Source organism: Nerophis ophidion, linkage group LG05 (genome assembly GCF_033978795.1).
Source record: "Nerophis ophidion isolate RoL-2023_Sa linkage group LG05, RoL_Noph_v1.0, whole genome shotgun sequence".
NCBI lineage: Eukaryota > Metazoa > Chordata > Actinopteri > Syngnathiformes > Syngnathidae > Nerophis > Nerophis ophidion.
The window spans coordinates 62,610,044-62,633,991 of NC_084615.1; the positions used below are offsets into that span (position 1 = coordinate 62,610,044).

At 39.5% G+C, this 23,948-nt stretch overlaps 1 protein-coding gene across 1 annotated transcript in view; it reads left to right on the forward strand.

Annotated features, from left to right (window-relative positions):
* Nucleotides 1–22,284: 22,284 nt before the first annotated feature.
* The window catches only part of LOC133553485 (ankyrin repeat and SOCS box protein 12-like), a 12,773-nt gene continuing 11,109 nt past the window's right edge, over nucleotides 22,285–23,948 (forward strand). Inside the window, exon 1 of the mRNA XM_061901732.1 lies at nucleotides 22,285–22,459. The gene's annotated coding sequence lies outside the window, so the exon portion shown is untranslated. The remainder of the gene's footprint in view (nucleotides 22,460–23,948) is intronic.

The window sequence follows — 23,948 nt, forward strand, 5'->3', positions numbered from 1 at the left end:
GAAAAAAAAATGTGTCTGGGGGCCCATCCATCCATTTTCTCCCGCTTATTCCCTTTGGGGTCGCTGGTGCCTATCTCAGTTACTATCGGGCGGAAGGCGGGGTACACCCTGGACAAGTCACCACCTCATCACAGGGCCACCAGGGGCCGTTTTATCTATTTTTAGGAACACGAATACAAAACCTCACAATAATGTCTGATTGAATGCTAAAAAGTTGTGATGGAATGGAATTTTATTTTGTTTTACTGAATGAGACATCCAGAATGTACACAAAAATAAAGAATGTGGGATTTACAAAATTAACTATGAAGGATAAAACACTGAATATTGACAACATATGAGCGTCACGCCCCCTCTTGATTGACATATTATACAATCAACCAAAATGCAGTGAAAATGCAACAAACAGCGAAATATGAACGCGAAGGGTAAAAAAACCCCACCTACAATCTTATATATCACTAAGCTTTAGAACTTTTTTTGTAAAAATGTCCACCGCGTCTGTCCCTGACACCCGCATTTCAGGCTGGCCGCTCTGGAAACACTCTGTGGAAACGCTCCCCACCCACACTGCTTGGTGCCTCGTCTGAGCTGCTGTGACTTAGATCACCAAAGTAACTATTTAGATTATCATAGTAACTAATTAGATTACCATGGTAACTAATTAGATTAACATAGTAACTAGTATATCATGCAAAAGTGCAGATTCCAACCATTGAAATACATTGTATAGTTGGAGACTTAAGGTCATTTGAAAACATCACTGCACATCATAATGGCAGCTACAGTTTCCGTGTTAAAGATCTGAAAAAAATTATTTGGGAATGTCCGGCGGGCCGGATTGAAAAGCTTAAAAGACCCCGGGCCTTTACTTGCCCAGGTCTGATCTAACACATACACCTGAGGCTTAGGTCATGCTGATTAGAAAAATACATACGAACCAAATATACTGCATAAGAAGGTACTCATAAATAACTACCACAAATATATCCATCCATCCATTTTCTACCGCTTGTCCCATTCGGGGTGGCGGGTGTGCTGGTGCCTATCTCAGCTACAATTGGGCGGAAGGCGGCGTACACCCTGGACGAGTCGCCACCTCATCGCAGACCACGAATACATTTCCATACAATTATGTTGTGCTAAAACGAACACAGTACATTAATAATGAATACTTTTCTTTAACTAAACTGTCAATAACATTTAAGTGCAAATGAAAATACACCGAATATAATTCAACTGAATGAATAATAATTATGTTTCTTTATTAAACGCCAGTAAAATTCAAGTGCAAATGAAAACACTTCACCACTTTAACACAACATAATTGTATGTAAATGTGTGTCTTTATTTAAGAGTTCCTCCTTAGGCCGTATACTCATTTTCTAATCAGGCTTACCAAAGCCTAAAGTTTAGGGGTTAAATAAATAAAAATCTTTAGGCCCTGTGATGAGGTAGTGACTTGTCCAGGATGTACCCCGCCTTCCGCCCGAATGCAGCTGAGATAGGCTCCAGCACCCCCGCTACTCCAAAAGGGAAAAGCGGTAGAAAATGTGAAGTGAGTGAAAATACAGATTCAAAAATTTAGTCATAATTTTTGCGTTTAAAAAAAACTCATGACTTCAGCTCTAGGCTTCTTTTGTTTGTTTGATACTGTCATTACTGCCACAAGAGGTTGGAAAAGTGTATTACACCATCAACCCATCTCTAAGCCAACAGTTTAGAAATAGATTTTTTGGCCGCCCTACAGTTAAGAAACCCTGGTTTATTCCATTTACCGGTAGAAAGAAAAATATCTTTTAAATCAAGGTTGATGATTTGATTTACTGTTTACCTTATATGCTGAGGATTGACTCATTGCCCTGCATGGAAAAGCCTGAAATTAAAGGATTTCATGACCAGGGACGACGACAAAAAAAATGTTTTCCTCCTTCCTTAATGGTGTCATCGGGGAACTTACACCACTAAGTTGGATTTTTACAACATGCCCCCCCCCCTCCTTCTCGTGGAGCACAAGGCTCTACTTGCTTCTGATACTTTCCTTCTTTTACTTGCTCCTGATTTACAGTATATTGCTGTTTGGAGGCCAATTTTTCTCTGCCTCTGCGCACTGATTGATTGGTCAGCAGCTGTGTGCTGTCAATCATCGTGGCGAGGTACTGTGTCACAATAGTTGGACAGACAGCAGCACAGAGCTGTATTGTATTCGTATCGAAAAGGAAATATATCAAAATGGCCCCCGCCTGCTTTGATGTTTTCAGTGTGCGGCTCTCAGGGGAAAATATTTGGAGTGAATTACCACTACGCTATAAAAACAACAAAGTCAGTAGATTTTACGTTTAAAAAAACCTTGGTCGTCAGAATGTTACTGTTAGAAATAACATTTGTATCGTTTTTTACATTTAAAGTAATGCACTGTAAAAACCTTGACTGTAGGTGTAGCAACAAAAACCTGGCCATGTAAATAATGTACCGTTTTTCCATTTCCACAAGGGTGTCAAACTCGTTTTCATTGAGGGCTACATCACAGTAATGGCTGCCCTTTGTGGGCCACATGACACAGTAAGTACATACATTATGAATATAAATATGAATATCATGTTTTTTTTACACAATTGTACTAATATATTTGTTTGTATAAATTGATGGATAACGGGCTTCAAAATGACAAGTCAAGGTGACAAGCAGATTGAAGTATTTATGGAATATTTGTAAATATTTTTGAAGGGACAAGCGGTAGAAAATGGATGGATGGATGGATGTTTGAGGCATGAGCAGACATTTGTTTGCATACAAAACATGAAACTTTTCTGTTCAAATTAAAAAAATAAATGCATTTAGTAAGAAAGATGAGGTGCCTGATTGATACATTATGTGGAATTGACTTAGATGTAAAAAGCTTGACACTGTAAAAACAAAGACCTAGATTTTACAGTAGAATAAAAATTGCCTGAATTTTCCTCAAAAAATTAAAGAGGTATCATTTTTCCATTCAAACTAATGCAATTCAACGACGACGGCTGTAGATATTGCTGGCAGCTCGGTTGACAGTAGTGATGTGCGATACCGCCTTTTTTTCCCCGGTCCCATACCAGATAAAAATTACGCCTGCGTCGACATACGGATACTTTGTGCAAGCAAACTTAATGTGACTGCTTACATTTAAACAATTATGGGTTTTCAAATCATTACATGTCTATCTGAAAAAACAACAGTAAAAATAGAATAAAGAGAGCAAAAATCGGAATGTAATTAGAAAACAGCTGAAATGTTTCAACTGATATTTAACAGTAATATACTTAGTCACCAATAACGCAAAGTTTTGTCTTTAAATATACGTAATATCTGTTTATAGCATTTTTTTAAAGACTACAATATTAAAATAGTAGGTGGCCCTTGGTGGAAAAAGTTTGATTTAAAATATTAGAAGCTCTCAAAATAATGAAATATATTTAAAATATAAACGAAGATTAATTAGTCAGTTAATTAAAAATAATTAAAGAATACTAACTTATGAAATACTTTGAAAAATCACAACAACAACAATAAAGACTCTTAAATATGTAACTCATCTTTAATATTTTTGTACAGGGAGAATATTTTGACATACTAGGTCCAGCAACCCCTGTGACCCCGAAAGGGACAACGGTAGGAAATGGATGGATGAGTTATGCAGTTACACGATTGTATTATTTTTCTTCCATTCCCACATAGGACAAAAACTAATACGTAAGAAAAAAAGAGCAAAAAAACAATTTGTGTTTAATTACAAATGAGCTGAAGTGTTCTAACTAATAATTCATGATAAAATACTTAGTCAAAGTTGACAAAAAGTTATGTCACTTTTTTTAAATACGAAAAAAAATAATATGATCCTTTGACTTTAAAGTATGCGGCCCTTGGTGGGAAAAGTTTGAACCAACGTATCAATACTGTCATTTAAGAATCGATATTAGAGCAGAAAGATCTGGAATCGGTGCTATCGATATTTCAGTATGGATCCACATCACTAGTTGCCAGAATGTCATGTTATGCAATACCGTTTTTTCTTTTGCCGTACTTCACGGTAAAAACGACCATTAAAAAAAAAAAACCTGGCAGCTAAGTCGTCAGAAATTTACCAAAAAAATAACATTGGTACAGTTGTTCCTTTTACAGTAATGCACTGTAAAAACGACCAAACAATGTTGTCTGGCGAGTGAGTTACCAAGCTTTTACCGTTTTTACAGTGCAAAATGTGCTTTTTAAAATGAGCAAATCCAATGACTGGATCATCCCTGAATGCAAGATTAATTTTTGACCCTCCACCGCTCGCTACATTTGATGAAAATTAGACCGTTCCTCTACCTTCACAGACCCCAAAGATGTCAGCAGATTAGGAAATGGGCGAGTGACATATTGATGAACTGTACATGGGTGGGTGTGGCCAGCACACTAAACATGAAACCGCATTGTTCTTTACATCCTACAAACCCCTGTGCCCGTGAGGTCTGCTGCCGTCCGCCTGCAAAAGGACAGCGAGGTCCTGCTAAATGAGTTCCTGTAGTGTTTTTGTCACGGTAACCCCCTCATTTCATCTGTTGCCAGGGCAACTCCATGTTCCTTCATAGTTGCTAAGGCGACCACAGGTTGCTGTGACCCGCATATTTCCACCGAGTAGTTCTTCCCAAAACCAGAGAGAGGCATTGGAGGGCGACCAAGCGTTTCAGCAGGCATGCTTCCCGGATAAAAAAAAAAAAAGGGAAGGAAAGTTATTGCGTTTGATAAATTGGAGTAGTATATTCATGTCAAGCAAACACAGTGGAGAGTTTGGAGCGTGGCCATGGCTTATGGGCGTGTTTAGTCTGTCTTTCAGTGTCTGGTACGGCAATTGTGTCTTTTTTTTTTTTTTTTTTTAAAGCCTGATAAAAGTTTTCAAGGCCGCAGAAGTCTGTTTCTCCTCGCAGTGGGAAACCGAGGGCCTGACGACAATAAAAGTTACTCACAGCAGACAGAACGCCCGAAAAAACACCAGACTGGTTTATGTCTCCAATCAGCAACTTCTCACCCTGTCTTCTTCTCTTTGAGAGTAAATTGTGACTCGTTGTCCCTCCGGAAGGTCTTTCCATCCTCGGAGGCCTCACACTGACCTCTCTGCTTCTCCTTGTCCTCCATTCAATGAAAGAAGGAAACCAGGTGGATCGCTCCAATTATCTGGAGTGTCGATACCAGCTATTGGATCAACACCACATGTTCATTTTTGCAAATACTTTTATGTTGTAAATTTCAAACAGCAAGATATATGTTATAAATCCTTTTCAATATACAGTCGCACCTGAATTTAGGAGCTTAATTGACGGCGCTCTTAACTCAAAGCACATGTGTCTCAAGTCAACATTTGCCTTTGAAATGAATTGAAATCAATTTCATTCAAACAGCACAATTTAAACCGGTAAAAAGCCTTTAAACAAAACAAAAAACATTGTGATTAATATTTTATGACAACAATTCAATTCAAATAAAATAACTATGAATTCCCTACTGAGCAGCAGGTTGTGGTTCATTTAGCCTACAATTAATAATCAATAAACAGTCAATAACACACATCAGACAACAACATGCAGCTTCCAATAAATAATAACATAAACACTCTGATAGCCTACTGTGTAAATTGAGATAATATAAAAAACATATTGCTCTAAGAATTATAATATTATTATTAGTACGATAATAATACAGTAATGATAATGATAATAAAAAATAATAATGAAAGAATAAAAATAATCCTATGAAGAATTTAGGAGTTTAAGTGTCCAGATTTATTGTCGGATCAGCTCAGCTTGATCAAAGCCTCCTTGGCGATCTTGTGACATTTTTCTCATCGTGCAAAAGCAACACAACACAAAATGCAGATCAAATACAATTGAAAATATTACTTCTGTAAAGAACTACAGTAGTTTCATGAAGTAATATAATAATAAAATTGTACAACATTTACCTTGGGGACTGGAGTTCTGCAGTATCTACTTCCAGCTGCTTCCCCATCAAACACACCGTCAGCAGCTTTTCCATATTTTCATTGATAAATGTCTGCCGGTAAGATATATTTTTAATGTTGGACACATTCTACTTCAGTAAGGCGCAGACTCGCAGTTACACGCTCCGGTTGCGTCGCCAAGTCGACTACACGCTGTCATGTTTTTGATTATTTATTTCTTTATTTCTGTCCTTATCTTTGCTCGGTGGTACTTTGGGTAATTAGACGTTACTTACCGATACTTTTATGTTTTGTTTTAATGTTAGCTGATAGGGATCTAAAGTGCGGCCAGGGGGCCATTTGTGGACCACACCTCTTTTTTTAATGGCTTGCAACACATTATCGGAACAAAATAATTACATCCCAGGTTAGAACACTACGCAAAAAAATTTAATACGCAATTTACAGCTGAAATGCGAAAGTCTAATTAAATGCTATTGTTATTGTGCTCTGCGATGAGGTGGTGACTTGTCCAGGGTGTACCCCGCCTTCCGCCCGATTGTAGCTGAGTTAGGCACCAGCGCCCACTGCAACCCCAAAGGGATTAAGCGGTAGAAATGGATGGATGGATGGATGTTAGTGTGCTAATAGTTAGAATGCGCAAATCAATCAAGATACCAAGTTACATAACTATGAAGCATAGGCATATGCATGCAAATTAAAAAAAAAAAAAAAATAGCATGCTAAAAGTCTATACAAGAAGACCAAGTGCAACAGTGTGGTGCTAAAAATCAAATGCCACCGATTCCAATGGCTTGGTCATGTGCTCAGGATGGACCAAGACCACACCCGCAAGATTGCACTCCAACGGACTCCATCTGGTAAAAGGAAGCAAGCCGGCCCAAGTACACGTAGTGGCGTACGGTGACAGCTGTGCTTAAAGAGATGAACCCAACCTTGGGCGAGGCACGTACAGCATGTTGCTCAAAACAGGTCCGGATGGAGGTAGATCTTCAAAGTTTTAATGTCCTGTCAGGGACGAATAAGATTGAGATAAGATAAGATGCCAAAAGTTAGCACGTGTCAAGTACGACGTTTTATAACTCTGAGGCATTCGGCTGTAAAATTAGCTAAAAAAGTGAGCATGGGTCAAGTACCAAGATACCCACACAGCAAAAACACTCCGCGGAGGTATCGCGCATTCCGGAACAGACCCGTATCGGGCTCCACTTGCACTCCGGATATGATCCGTCACGGAGGCGGGTAATTCAATGAATATCATCTCAGCACTGTTCTTCACACTTACTTTCTTCCTTCCCATGTTTTGAAAGTTACGACGATTTCTAGCTATAAGCCAGGGGTCGGGAACCTTTTTGGCTGAGAGAGCCATACAAGGCAAATATTTTAAAAAAGTATTTCCGTAAGAGCTATATAATTTTTTTTTTTTTAAGACTGAATACAACTAAATGCTTGCATTGTTAAGTAACACCAACATTTTTAGAGTTTAAAGAGTCTCTTCTTCTTTTTTTTTTTTTTTGTCCTGTCCAACTTCCCAGGCAAATCATATAGTTGATGTAGATGCCCATATCGGCTGTTCAGATTTACTTTACAAAAGAGAAGTGTAGGGTACTTCTCTTGTTGCCTTATTTGAATCTAACTTTATTAAATGTATTTATATTATCATTTGGTGCAGCCGGGCCGGGGCAGGAGGTGATAGAAAGAGAAAAAAAGGAAGACAGAGGGGGAAATTGTGGGGATAAGATGGGGATTAGACAGAGAGACAAAAACAACAACAGCAATCACAACAACAACAACAATAGAACAACACCAGCACATACAATATGTACAAATATGATCGTAAAAGTGATAGCAAATAAGCAGTTAGTGAAATAAATACTAATATAGAAATGACAATGAGCATTTTTACACTACAACTGGAGCAATACAAATACCAATAGAAAAAGCGCTATTGATCATGAACAATACCAATAGTTTACCTCTATTATCAACAATACAGTTGTTCAAATGCAACAATACGTATACATAATGATAGCTAGAAAGATAATTTAAAAAAAAGAAAAGAAAAAAAAAAGGAATACCGAAAGATGGAGGGGAAGAGAGAGAGGCAACCTATATTAATCTTGTAGATTGTTATAGTAACAATGGGTTAAGCTTTGTCAATATGCCATGTGTTACCCAGTTTACCCTCTCCTATTCTTTTTAATACCACTGTTATTTTGAAGCTAACCAAAAATAAATAAAATACTTCTTACCATAAATGTGACTTCTTGAACAGGTGTGGTAGAAACCGGATGGATGGATTAAAATGCATGAGAATGTTTTATATTTTGAACGTTATTTTTGACACTGTGATTCCCAGCGGAATTATTCATTACTTATCGTGTTAAGCAATGTCAGCTAAGATTTATCTGCGAGCCAGATGCAGTCATCAAAAGAGCCACATCTGGCTCTAGAGCCATAGGTTCCCTACCCCTGCAATAAGCTAATGCCAGCGAGTGAAACACAGGAAGTTTTTTTTTGTCAAATCTCACACTTCGCTCTCACATTTGCTACGCCAGCTAAAATGTTTGCTTGCAATTTAAAGGATAAGAATTAGCTGAGTCACAGCTCTTAACTCTTCTTAGTTAAGGTCCTACTGTATTAATAATTCTGTTAAGTTTTGCGTGTGCCAAGAGACCCCAGAAAGAAAATGAAAGTTCTCAAGTTCACGTCTGTTTTTCTAAGCAATTACTGAATGCATTTATACAAAATTAATGTTGACCTGTTACTCATTTTCTCTTATTAATGTGCTATTTTGTGATGAAAACGCTTGGGTAAAAAGACAATTATTTTTTCATAATACTATGTAAGATTCATAATTATTTTATTTGTCTTAAATTTTCACTGTAGAGGACCAACGTGCTTATTAATGTCTTCAATAGTGACTTATTTGCTTCTGCATGGTCAAACTTGCATGGACTAAAACTGCACGGGACGTATTGCCAGATACCATCCATCCATTTTCTAACGCTTGTCCCTTTTTGGGATCACGGGGGGTGCCGCAGCCTATCTCAGATGCATTCGGGCGGAAGGCGGTGTACACCCTGGACAAGTCGCCGCCTCATGGCAGGCCCAACACAGATAGACAGACAACATTCACACACTAGGGACCATTTAGTGCTGCCAATCAACCTATCCCCGATACATTTAGGGAGTCATTACGTGCTACAAATGTATTAATTTTGTTACATTTTTAAAAGGAAATTAATAACAATGACGTGTTAATCAACAATAAATTATTTATTTTGCTTTGTTTTGTTATTTATTGGTTTATTCAACAACGTGCACCACAGGAGTCAAACTCGGCTTGCGAGCCCGGTACTGAGACTTCACCTTTCTCGCTAAATTTGATTCAGTTTTGAAATAAACGTGTGGTGCAAGCAGCTGCAGTTCTTCTTAACTGAATATTGTTTCATTGCTTGAGGCAACTAGCTATTTGTTTTTAAATAAATTCCACAGTAGTTTCTGCTTGTGTGTCACTCGTGTGTAACTTGTGATCCCAAATCAGTTTGTTGGTAAACAATAATAATAATAATAAAATGAAAGGGTAATTGTTTATTATCATGAGGCTATACACTCCACATTTATATTGTTATATTACATTAGTTTTGCAGTGACAAGCAGCCGCTGAAGGCAGCCATAACTGACGTGGCCCACAATTTAGAAATGAGTGTTTATTATTTTATGTTCAAACAAGTATAAAATTGAATAATTGTTTGGTTGGGTTTACATTATTTAATTTTATTTACAGTGTGTATCCAATTGTTCACAAATAAAAAGGTTGATTAAAAAAAATGGTTATTTGCCTAAAATCTTTGTCTACTTTAATTATAATCAAAATCATCTCGTTAAAATAAAAATATAATCCAATGGCCCTTTTTTAGAAAATAATTAAGTATCGGTATGTGCAATACTGACCCTATATTTACTTGATATGAAATCAATACCGAAATATGCAGCAGCGCTCAATAAATGTCAAGTTTGAAGACAAATTAATACAACTAAAAAATACCCCTGCCATTTATATTATATATTTGTTTGCAAGGTGTGACACTTATTTAGCAACATTTCAGTTTTTTGTTTGTTTTCGTTGAAGCGCTTTCTTCTTTTGGTGTTCAGAACCGGAACACCCCGTGAAATCAGTGTGTCGTGGTTGCCATCTAGTGGACAAGCAAAATAATGCAAGTTAATTCATTTTTACTGGACCGAGTTGTATTTACTAGGTAAACCAGGGTCGGTTCTCTATTTTTGACTGTACAAAATGAAGGTGTGTGTGGAGTCTGACTTGGACATAATGTGGACTATACACAAATGCTTTTTATGAAAATGTAATTTTGTTAAATTATGCAATCTGTTGTTTCCCTAAATTTTGGTGTTGGACATTATCTGGACTGGACCTGGTTTTAAAAACCTTTTATCCATCCATCCATTTTCTACCGCTTATTCCCTTTCGGGGTCGCGGGGGGCGCTGGTGCCTATCTCAGCTACAAATTTAGACAAGTCTAATTTCATTAACAACCTAGTCTGGTGAAGATAAGGTTCTTTTTTTAATTTTATAAATAAAATAAAGTGAGATTTAAAAAAAACAAAACATTTTCTTGGATAAAAAAGAAAGTAAAATCATATAAAACAATTATATTAAAAATAGTAATTAATTATAATCTTAGTGGACCGGCGACACACAGAATCATGTGTGTTTCAAGGACTGTGTCCCTTGCGGACTGTGTTATGTATGTTGTGGGAACCAGAATTTTGGTAGCAGAAAGAAACAACCCTCTTTTGTGTGAGTGGGTGTGGATGAGTGTGAATGGGGGAGGGGGGGGGGATTGATGCACTAATGGAAAGTGTATCTTGTGTATTTTTATGTTGATTTAATAAATAAAAAAAACCCCAAAAAACAGGGTTCAGCAACCCAAAATGTTGAAATAGCCATACTGGACCAAAAATAGAAAAAACTATTGTTTGGAGCGGCAAAAAAATGCGAAGCCTTATATAAGTGTTTAAAATGAAGGCAACACATGATGTAAGTGTCGCCTACTATCAACTGATTGATTGATTGATTGAAACTTTTATTAGTAGATTGCACAGTACAGCACATATTACAGACAATTGACCACTAAATGGTAACACCCGAATAAGTTTTTCAACTTGTTTAAGTCGGGGTCCACGTTAATCAATTCATGGTACAATGAATAGTCAAAATGACTATGTGTCGCAGGCGGAAGCAAATCCTCATTGAGAGAAATTGTTGAAATGTAATATTTATTCTACACATTTTTACAACATTGGAAAACATTACTAAAACGGCTTTTCAGAGGCTGTGATAACTCCTGGAAATTACTGGCTTACAACGGCCAAAGGTTACCATGAATTGATTAACGTGGGCAATCTACTAATGAAAGTTTAAATCAATCAATCAATCAATCAAAAATGTGTGTGTTCAAGTTGAAGGAAACGGAAACTACAAATAAAATGAGCTCAAATATACCTAAAATACAAGGCATGATGCATTATGTACATAGAGTTTCAGCAGGTTCTGTCTTTCAAACTGGACAGTTGAGCATTATACTACTCACAGGGAACTTTTATTCAACAGTTGCCATTCTCTCTAAAACGTCCAGGTAGAAACACAACACACACAAGCAATTCCTATTGCTACATCCCTTTTCTTTTAAAAAGAAAGCATTATTTTCAAAGATTAAATCCCAAAAAAATTACTTTTAAATTGCTACTATACAAACTTAAAATAGTATGCATTTTCAAATTGCTACTTATTTGAAACATTCTTAGTGCAAAACAAATATTACATTCAGTTTCACAGTGCATAACTTTTCTTTTTTTTTAAGTTACCGAACAATGTACCATAGCTTTAGCTTATTTTCAGAACATAACCATAAGAGCCTTGACGCATCATACCTAAACTTCAGTTCACATTTTTTTCTTTCTTTTCTCTGAAGCTAATGGGCGACTTGTCCAGGGTGTACCCCGCCTTCCGCCCGATTGTAGCTGAGATAGGCGCCAGCGCCCCCCGCGACCCCGAAAGGGAATAAGCGGTAGAAAATGGATGGATGGAACCATAAGAGCCTTGACGCATCATACCTAAACTTCAGTTCACATTTTTTTCTTTCTTTTCTCTGAAGCTAATGGGCGACTTGTCGCCAGGGTGTACTCCGCCTTCCGCCCGAATGAAGCTGAGATAGGCTCCAGCACCCCCCGCCACCTCAAAAGGGACAAGCTGTAGAAAATGGATGGATGGAAGTACACACAAAGTCATTGAAATGCCTTGGACGCTGTACCACACGTCCTGACCATGTAGTGGTTTGTGAGCTCTCAGTGTTTTGAGACACTGGGTCTCGTCTCGTCTCGTCTCAAATTGGGTTTGTTCTGACCTGTCCGGTTGCGTATCCACAGCTTTTCTCAGATGGCGACAATTCTTTTCTGAAAACACTGCCTGCGTCCAGCTCCACTGTATAGGATCTGTTACGAAGGTGAGGGTTCACTGAAAGACTGCACTCTGGCGAGACGGCCACAGGTGTATTGGTGAAACTTTTCCATGCCGAACATGATAACCAAACATTCTTTTTTCATTTGTGCATAGCCTCTTTCTGTCATCGTCAAAGCACAACTTGCATATGCCACTGGTTTATCTCCTTGTGTTAGAGCTGCTCATAGTCCTGTTTCACTTGCATCGCACTGTAAAGTCAACTCTTGCTGTTGTGTTTCAATTCTGGAACTTGCTTTATCTTGTCTTTGATTCTTCTGTCTTTGTCTTTGATTCTTCTTCTGTGTGTATGTTTGTTGTCTTAGTATCTCACAGTCGTCTGACAGATGCTTGTAAAACTTGGACAAATAAATCACTAGTACTACCAGTCTTTCTCTGGGTAAACTTGGAGTCCTTCCGCCGTGAGCAGATGACAAAAATATGGGACTTCCTGTTTCCTGAGCTTGAATTTATCTGCATTCAGCTCGATGTTTCTTTCTCTGCACCTTTCTAGAAAAAGTCTCAAGTTCTGGACGGCATCCTCTTTTGTGTCTCCTTCCCCTGTAATCAGGATGTCATCTGCGATGAAGTAGTTGCCTGGCAAGTTCTGTAATGTCTGTGTTAGTTTATATTGGAAAACTTCAGGCGCTGGACTGATGCCCATTGGCATTCTCAGCCACCGAAATCAATCAAAGGGAGTTGCAAATGTCGTGAGTTAGGTCGACTCTTCATCTAGTTTCACATTCCAGAAGCTGTGCTTCACATCACACACAGTGAAAACTTTTGATTTTGCCAGGTCTGGTAAAATGTCATCTATTGTCGGAAGTGGAAAATGGCTTCTCTTTAGAGCTTTGTTGAGTTGTCTTGGGTCGATACAAATTCTGGACCTGCCATTGGGTTTCTGTACCGACACAATGCCACTGATCCATTCGGTGCGATTATCTGTCCGTCTACAAGACTTGTGATTTCCTCTTTAAGTGGTTTCATTGTTGCCACTAGAACTCTTTGTTTTGGAAGTTTGACGGACTGCACAGTTGTGTCGATTTCCAGTTTTTATTCACCTTGTAAGCAGCCGTCGCCTGTAGACACGTCCTGAAACTCAGTCTTTATTTCATCCAACTGCCAAGTGTTTCCTGTCACCAACTCTTTTGTCACAATACTATCTAGTGCATGAATGTTGTCGTATTGGACCTGAATGAGTTTCATTGCTTCACTTGCACTGCGGCCAAGAAGTGCGGTTATACAGTCTGCTCCTACAACTTGAAACTCAACTGTGTACTTCTTCTGATTTCTTGGATTTGTCATATTAACTTTGCGTTTTCCAAACAGACATAACTTTGACTTATAGTACATTACCAACATCTTGTCAGTGTGCTCCAATTCCACATCTTGATTTAGCAGGTTGATTGGAATGACGTTGCAAGTTGCACCACAGTCAATCTGGAAGTTCGCAATTATTTCCTTAATCTTCATCCCAGCAAACAGTTGCTCTGTTTTGCCGTTTTGTTTCTCTACTATTTGGTTCACTTCTGCTACTTTTGTTGTTACTGCTCTGACTGTCATTATCTCTTCACATGAATCTAAATCAGTCTCTGTTATTGTGTGAACTTTTTTCTTGTTGTAATCTTTCATACCTGTACTGCTTCTGCGTACCACTGCTAAATGATTGTCTTTGCCGCATTTCTTGCATTTTTTTCTCCCAAAAGCTGGGCACTTTTGCTTGAGCCTTTTATGTGTTTTTTCACAGTATTTGCAAGATATTTTATTAATCCTGACTTTTCTTGTTGCATGTTTCACTGCATGTACGTCCTCTGCGCCGTGTCCTTCTATTGCCTTGCTGTACTCTTGTGAAATTTCCATTGACTTGCAAATTAGTAAACATTTGTTCAGATCTAACTTGTCCTCTTTGAGTAGTCTTTCTCTCCAACTTCAGCTGTGCGTGCCGCAAACAATCCTGTCTCTTATTAGTGAATCTTTTAATTGCCCAAAGTTGCAGGAACTTGCCAGCGATCTCAAGTCAGTCACGTACTATCGATTGATTCTCCCGCAGCTTGGTTTCGTGCGAAAATCTCCATCTAGCTTAGTGAACAAACTGGAAACAGTCACTCTTGTGTCTGATCCTATTAGTTTTCCATATAGGTCTCTGCCCCGTTTTCCGATGAGGTAGTAAAAAAGTGTGGTTTCTTCTGCATCCAGCATTGCAAGCTCGATACACATCATAAATTCTTCTCTCCAGGTCTTCCATGACTTGGCAAGATTCACAGAGTCCATACACCATTGTTGAGGGAGTTATAATCCATCTGTCCTCGTACCTCTTGTGCTTGTATTTTCTCCCTGTTCAGTGGTTATGTCGCATAGCTCACTGTTATGCTAACAGTGCTTAAATACCTTTTGCTTTGTTCCAAAAAATCTCAGTTTTTTTCGGTACCTGCGCTGTCCTCGCCGCTCAAAACGTTCTGCTGCCACCATGTTTCAGCTTGTTCTGTCTTTCAATGACTATACAAACTGGACGGTTGAGCATGACCCTACTTACAGGGAACTTTTATTGAACAGTTGCCATTCAACACATACGGCACATTTCTCCCGGTGGGTCTCTCTAAAACGTCCGGGTAGGAACACAACACATAGAAGCAATTCCTATTGCTACACATACAGCTAGCATAAATAGCATGTTAGCATCGATTAGCTTGCAGTCCATCCATCCATCCATTTTCTACCGCTTATTCCCTTTCGGGGTCGCGGGGGGCGCTGGCGCCTATCTCAGCTACAATCGGGCGGAAGGCGGGGTACACCCTGGACAACTCCACATAAGTCAATAACATCAACAAAGCTCACCTTTGTGGATTCACGCACAGCATAAGACGTTTGATGCACATATAGAGACAAAGAAGGAGTGGCATAAAACATGTCTGTGAAGAGGAGGGGCTGGCGGTCCGACGACGGGGCAGGGCAGGGCACACCGGAGCCCGGCCCAAGATGGAGGATGAACGGCGAGCGGCAAAGCGGGGCGTGCCGGGAGCGACGCCGCAATCGAGATCAGGTGCGGGGGTCGCGCACCTGTACACTATTGATGAATCTCCTCTCGCTGTATAAAAGGGCATCAGCAACACGAGAGGGGGGAGAGGAACGAGAGGAGCGAGAGAAACGAGAGCCAAAAGACACAGCAGCGTATGCAACGTGGAAGAGAGCAAGAGCGAGAGGCAGACGACACGGGCGACTAAAAAGTCACCAGAAAAAGATTTACTTTATTGAGGAATAAAGAAGTCTACACCTGCTCGAGCTAATGACCTTCCTTGGTGGTCCTGGGAACCCGCACGAAGGCATGAGGCCGTCACATTTGGCGCCCAACCCGGAGGGACCATCGGAGGCGATGGAGGACGATCTCCTGTGGGCTCTCGTGGAGTGTTCACGGAGCTGGCGGCAGGCAGCCGGCAGCGGCTCGAGGAGTCACGCCAACAGTTGCGGCTCCTGCAGGTGCTGGGGGACCAGGTGGATGGCGGCGAGTGCCCCCCAAAAGAAGTGGTAAAAGAAGAATTGGTGAAAGAGGAAGTGGTGGTGGAAAAAGAAGAAGAAGTGGTCGTGGAAGAAGAAGAAGTGGCGGTGAAAGAAAAAGAAGAAGAAGTGGCGTGGAAGAAGAAGAAGAAGTGGTAGTGGAAGAAAAAGACAAAGAGGAAGACAGAGAAGAAGAACAAGGGAAAAATGAAGAGAAGACCGGGGGCACAGGTGGCAGTCTTCATTTCCCGCCACTTAAAAAAAGGGTGGGGGGTTGGCTTAGCCGGTCGGAGTTCCGGCTTACGTCTGGCAATGGAGGTGTGTGGAAAGGCGGGGCTGGCGGTCCGACGGCGGGGCAGGGCACACCGGTGCCCGGCCCAAGATCGAGGCGTGGACGGCAAGCGGCGAGGCGGGGCGTGCCGGGAGCGACGCCGCAATCGAGACCAGGTGCAGGGGTCGCGCACCTGTACACTATTGATGAATCTCCTCTCGCTGTATGAAAGGGCATCAGCAGCACGAGAAGGGGGAGAGGAACGAGAGGAACGAGAGGAGCGAGAGACACGAGAGCCAGAAGACAGCGTATGCAACGCGGAAGAGAGCAAGAGGGAGAGCGGGAGGGAGAGCGAGAGGCAGACAACGCGGGCGACTGAAAAGTCACTAGAAAAAGATTTACTTTATTGAAAAAATAAAGAAGTCTACACCTGCTCGAGCGAATGTCCTTCCTTGGTGGTCCTGGGAACCCGCAGGACGGCATGAGACTGTCATAACGTCTTTCTGTGGCAGCGTCAAGGAAAGTTGTATATACAAACAAAGTATGGTGCGTTCAAGGACTTCCGAAATTAGGACAAAGCCAAATTATCTCATCAGTGAAGCATGTTTAATGTAAAGAGTGGGATTTCTAACAATTAGGACGGTTTGGGTCATCTTTGTCCTCCTAAAGAAACCATATAAAACAAAACAAAAATGTTTTTCCTCATCTTTTTCCATTTTCATACATTTTTTAAAAAGCTTCAGGGAGCCACTTGGGCGGCGTTATAGAGCCGCTTGTGGCTCGAAAGCCGCGCGTTGCCGACCCCCAGGGTAAACCGTGGAGATTACCCATCCATCCATTTTCTACCGCTTATTCCCTTTGGGGTCACGGGGGTCGCTGGTGCCTATTTCAGCTGCACATGGGCGAAAGACGGGGTACACCCTGGACAAGTCGCTACCTCATCGCAGAGCCAACACAGATGGACAGACAACATTCACACTCACTGGAGATGATATAATATATAATTTTTAATCAATCTGGCTTAAATATTACATACATTCTTGGATTATTATGTAACATTTTACACATAGTAGTATCTACGGTTATTTGGCTGTTATTGACTTTCAGTCAGCAAAAATTGAATTATGATTAATAAATAGGCATACCATTTGAATACATAATGGACCGTTAGCTGAGGATATTTAGTTTTTGAGTTCATGTTTATTCCGGCACAATAATTAAGCTCCCTCTAGTGGCACGGCAAATACTCACCTAATTAAATATTCATACCCATGCTACTGTTCAAATTGTATGCAATGTTACACTGGGGCAAAAAATATTAAATATGCCTGTTAAATAAAACCTCTGCCTTGTTTTTAATGAGTACTCGGGCCTATTTCGCAACTGGGTTTTAACATTGGTCATTATGGTGGTGCTTGGGAGAGACAAGTGTTTTTTTGAAGTGGTACTTGGTGAACTACTGTTCTCGCATCAGGATTCAGAATAATTTCATAAACCTCTATTTATGTATCCAGTGAATGCCGAGAATCTAGATTGTTTGGTCATCTGCTGCAGGAATGTGGTGCTACTTTATATGAAGACATGCTTGGCTATGGGCAAAGAACAGCTGACGGCTTCTTTGTGGAAACATCTGACAGTGGTGCAGCTGACACTTCCTATAAAAATGTCTTCTGTTGTTAAAGGTGGGTCGGTGGGCGAGCAGGACGATGAAGAGATGCCAAACCTCACTGATGGCAGTTTTGTAAATAGGATATTTGACTAATACTAACTTACATTCAAAATATTTATTTTCAAACCTTAATCTGATGATTCCTTACAATAAACTAAATGTGTGTTGGTCCATCTTGGAAATTTTATTTAATTTTTGATACGGTTCCTAAGCTGAAGTTGACTCGTTTGAAATACAGGACTGAAAGTAACAAGAGTGAGCTTTAGGATAGAATTAGTAAATACATGAACTATTTATGCTGACAGCATGTCTATGCTACTTTATTACAGTGATTCAACAAACTAGTGTTGTCCCGAAACCAATACTTTGGTACCAGTACGGAAATTATTTAGATCCTTTCGGGACTTTTCTAAATAAAGGGGACCACAAAAAAATTGCATTATTGGCTTGGCATTAATTTAACAAAAAATCTTATGGTACATTAAACATATGTTTCTTATTGCAAGTTTGTTCTTAAATAAAATAGTGACCATAATAGATAACTTGTCTTTTTTTAGTAAGTAAGCATACAAAGGCGGTATAGCTCGGTTGGTAGAGTGGCCGTGGTAGATTCCCGCTTCCGCCATCCTAGTCACTTCCGTTGTGTCCTTGGGCAAGACATTTTACCCACCTGCTCCCAGTGCCACCCACACTGGTTTAAATGTAACTTAGATATTGGGTTTCACTATGTAAAGTGCTTTGAGTCACTAGAGAAAAGCGCTATATAAATATAATTCACTTCACTTCAAAGAATCCTAATTTAGCTGCTGACGTATGCAGTAACATTTTGTGTCATTTATCATTCTATTATTTAGTCCAAAATATTAAGGACAAGTGGTAGAAAATTAATTATTAATATACTTGTTCATTTACTGTTAATATCTGCTTACTTTTTATTTTAACATGTTTTATCCACACTTTTGTTAAAATGTAATCACTTATTCTTCTGTTGTTTGATACTTTACATTAGTTTTGAATGATACCACAAATTTGGGTATCGATCTGATACCAAGTCGTTACAGGATCATAAATTGGTCATATTCAAAGTCCTCATGTGTGCAGGGACATATTTTCTGACTTTATAAACTTATTATACATTTAAAAAAAAATGAAAGAAGATGTTTTGATGCCAAAAACTATCGACGTAATCATAGTAGCTACTGTACTTGGTATCATTACAGTGGATGTTAGTTATAGATCCACCAATGGCGTTTGTTTATATCTTGAAGCCGATGGTGTGTAGTGAAGCCTTTTAGCTATTCCTTGTTCTGCGCACCCGTACTTTTCAGAGGCGGTGTAGTACCGAATATGATTCATTAGTATTGCGGTACTATACTAATACCGGTATACCGTAAAATCCTACAACAAAAATGTATTCTTAACATTAACTTATCTGAGTAACAGGAGGGCTTCACGGTGGCAGAGGGGTTAGTGCGTCTGCCTCACAATACGAAGTTCCTGCAGTCCTGGGTTCAAATCCAGGCTCGGGATCTTTCTGTGTGGAGTTTGCATGTTCTCCCCGTGAATGCGTGGGTTCCCTCCGGGTAATCCGGCTTCCTCCCACTTCCAAAGACATGCACCTGGGGATAGGTTGATTGGCAACACTAAATTGGCCCTAGTGTTTGATATGTGAGTGTAAATGTTGTCTGTCTATCTGTGTTGGCCCTGCGATGAGGTGGCGACTTGTCCAGGGTGTACACTGCCTTCCGCCCGATTGTAGCTGAGATAGGCGCCAGCGCCCCCCGCGACCCCAAAAGGGAATAACCGGTAGAAAATGGATGGATGGATGGATGGAGTAACAGGATGGTGCTGAGATTTTAGAAATACAATCAGAGTTGAAATAAAGAATATAAGTAAAAATACTAACTTTTGTCCATCATGTGGCAACTTTCTGTGACTTGTGGGTTTGTTGTGTTGGTATGCGTACCACTAGTCACTAGTTGGAGCCCTATAAAGAGGGTGTGGCCAACTTGCTTTCAAATTTGGCCTCAAAATGGTGACCTGTAGTCAGGTGAGGGGCTTTTGACCAGTCATTTAGGAGATCTTCTGGCCATACTCTCTCTGATTGGTCAAAAGCCCCCCTCGTTGGCCAAATTATTTCAATGAATGGCTCTGCCACCAGTAGTACGCAGCATCTAGTAGTACGCCAAAGAATCACTTGATTAAATATTCAAACATGGTGTTACTGTTCAAACTGTGTGTAATGTTACAGTGGCCAAACATATTAAATATACCTGTTAAATAAAACCTCTGCTTTGTTTTTAATCGATACCCAGGCCTACTACGCTACTGTATTTTAATATTGGTCATTAGGTACTTGGAGAGCATTTTATGAGGTGGTAAGTGTAACTGGACTGAGTGAAAACTAGGCACACCACTTAAGTGTAAAATTTATCCCAAAGAAAGTAATCTAAAAGTGTAGTTGGAACAAAGAGTAGCAGAAATATGTAAAGAAAAAGAAACATTTTTAAAAGATTTAAAATGATTATATTTCATGGTAAAATCTAACCATAGGAAGTGAGGATATGGTTATGCTGGTATAGTCTATTTCCAACATGTATATAGAAACAACGAGGCACATAACATGTTTTTTTATTAAAACATCTGAAAAGGGGATAGGTTGATTGGCAACATTAGATTGTCCCTAGTGTGTGAATGTTGTCTGTCTATCTGTGTTGGCCCTGCGATGAGGTGGCGACTTGTCCAGGGTGTAGCCAGACTTCCGCCCGATTGTAGCTGAGATAGGCACCAGCACCCCCCGAGACCCCAAAGGGAATAAGCGGTAGGAAGTGGATGGATGAAAAGGAGTAGGAAGAAGAAAAGTTTATTTAATCTTACTCCTTATCCATTTCATTGCAATTTGCTATAAGACATTTGTTTGTTCACTTCCTGTTCTCAATCTGTAACAAAAAAATAAGTAAGAGCTGTCAAATTATTATTTTTTAAATCGTATTAATCAAAATGTCAACACTAAATTGGCCCTAGTGTGTGAATGTTGTCTGAGGTGGCGACTTGTCCAGGGTGTACACCGCCTTCCGCCCGATTGTAGCTAAGATAAATCAAATCAAATCAACTTTATTTATAAAGCACATTCAAAATTTACCACAGGGGTAGCCAAAGTGCTGTACAATGGACAGGTTAAAAGATAATACGAAGACCGAGCAAACAACACAACACAAACAAAACATGATAAAAAAATAAATAAATAAAACATGAAAACTGGTTCACAGCAGGATGTGTAATGGGGCGCCATTGCGGGATGGATATCACTTAGTGTTAAAAGCCAAGGAATAAAAGTGTGTTTTTAAGAGAGATTTAAAAACAGGAAGAGAGGAGGCTTGTCACCTCTAAGCCCCAGCGCCCCCCGCGACCCCAAAAAAATGGATGGATGGGTAATCAAAATGTTGATATGGGATTAATCGTGATTAGATTATAAATCTGTTGTAACATTTTAATAAGTTAAAAAAAGACTCCCATATTTTGACATAAATGCAATTTTTGTTGTTTTCAGAATGTCAAACAGGAACATTTTAAAACTATTTTGCTTGAATTCATGACATTTATTTGATGAAATGCATTGACCTGATCATTGACCGTGTAACAACCTGCTTCTTCCTTCAGGTAACAATCCGCCGTTTAAGTATCAATCAATCAATCAATCAATCAATGTTTACTTATATAGCCCTAAATCACTAGTGTCTCAAAGGGCTGCACAAACCACTACGACATCCTCAGTAGGCCCACATAAGGGCAAGGAAAACTCACATCCATGGGCATCCAGGGTCAAAAATAATTGTGTGATTAAGGTGCATGTATATCATGATTAATGCATGAGTCGACTCAATACTTACAAGAAAGCTTAAAACAAATAAATACATGTTTTTTTTTCAGTGTTCAAGGTAAATTATATGAAACTTTTAAATTATATTTTTCAAATATGTAAAAAAATAATATATGCAGGACACTTTAACAGTTCCAGTTAATTTTCATGTAAATGTATAACTTTTATTTCTTATGGAGGCGAACGGTAACGATTTGGTGCAATGTGCCAAACATGATTTTTTGTACTGAAAGTTTGATAACATTCTGATCACATTTAACTCTGGTAGAAAGAAATTGGTTCTCTTTGTGTGTTTGTCCTGGACAAACACACACACACACACACACACACACACACACACATACACACTCTGCAGGGTGTCACTGCTCTATCACCTTTCTAATTTTAAGCCTGAGCTTCGACTCTCCAAGAATGGAAGTCCAGCCAGGCCCATCTTTGGCCTAAATTTAGCCCCCAGAAGTTTGAGACCCCTTCTCCCACACACACACTTGCACGCACACACATACACACAAATACACACACAAACACATTATAGAACACTTTTCACAACCCCCAGGTCTATGCGAGCATCTCACACACACACTTCCTTGCTTTCTTCCGTGTAACTTGAAGGTGATTTTTTGACTTGGGAATATCATCTGGTAAACAAGGTGAGTTCCTAACAAGTCTTCTGCCTCTTGTGTGTTGTTTTGAAGACACAAAATGTCTGACTTGATTTCAGTTACTGTTCTGTTAGTCTGCTGCGTTGTTGGTCCTTATTAAGATCAGAGCCGTGGTTCTCGAACTTTTTTCACCATACACCACCTCAGAAAACCCTTGGCTTTCCAAGTACCATCATTATGATCCACACTAAAATACAGTTGCATAGTAGACCTAAGCATTAATCAAAACCAAGGCAACGGTTTTATTTAACAAGTATATATTATTATTTCTGGCACTGTAACATTACACACAATCCACAAACATCAACAATGAACAGCAAATATTTACAGAGTAGATACAGCCCAGAGTTAGAGAATCTCTGGACTAGAGTGTTGTTCTATTGTACGACACTAAATTGTGTTAAAAGCATAATCAAATGTCACATACAGTCGTGGTCAAAAGTTTATATACACTTGTAAAGAACATAATGTCATGGCTATCTTGAGTTTCCAATAACTTCTACAGCTCTTAATTTTTTTGTAATGGAGTGATTGGAGCACATACTTGTTGGTTACAAAAAAAACATTCATGAAGTTTGGTTCTTTTATGAATGTATTATGGGTCTACTGAAAATGTGACCAAATCTGCTAGGTCAAAAGTATACATACAGCAATGTTAACATTTGGTTACATGTCCCTTGGCAAGTTTCACTGCAATAAGGAGTTTTTAGTACCCATCCACAAGCTTCTGGCAAGCTTCTGGTTGCATTTTTGACCACTCCTCTTGACAAAATTGGTACAGTTCAGCTAAATGTGTTGGTTTTCTGACATGGACTTGTTTCTTCAGCATTGTCCACACGTTTAAGTCAAGACTTTGGGAAGGCCATTCTAAAAATTTAATTCTAGCCTGATTTAGCCATTCCTTTACCACTTTTGACGTGTGTTTGGGGTCTTTGTCCTGTTGGAACTCCCAACTGTGCCAAGACCCAACTTTTTCATTGTTCCATTTATTCTCTGTAAAGCACCAGTTCCATTGGAAGCAAAAGAGGCCAGAGCATAAGACAACCTTCACCATGCTTAACGGTAGGATGGTCTTCCTGGGATTAAAGGTCTCCTTCAAACATATTGCTGGGTATTTGGCCACATTTTTGGACAAAGATAAGACCTTCTGGAGGAAAGTTCTATGTCAAGAGGAGTGGTCAAAAATACAACCAGAAGCTTGTGGATGGTATATGGTAAATGGGTTGTACTTGTATAGCGCTTTTCTATCCCTTTTAAGGAGCCCAAAGCACTTTGAAACTATTTCCACATTCACCCATTGACACACACATTCACACACTGACGGTGGGAGCTGCCATGCAAGGCGCTCACCAGGACCCATCAGGAGCAAGGGTGAAGTGTCTTGCCCAAGGACACAACAGATGTGACTAGGATGGCAGAAGGTGGGGATTGAACCAATAAACCTCAGATTGCTGGCACAGCCACTCTACCAACTTCA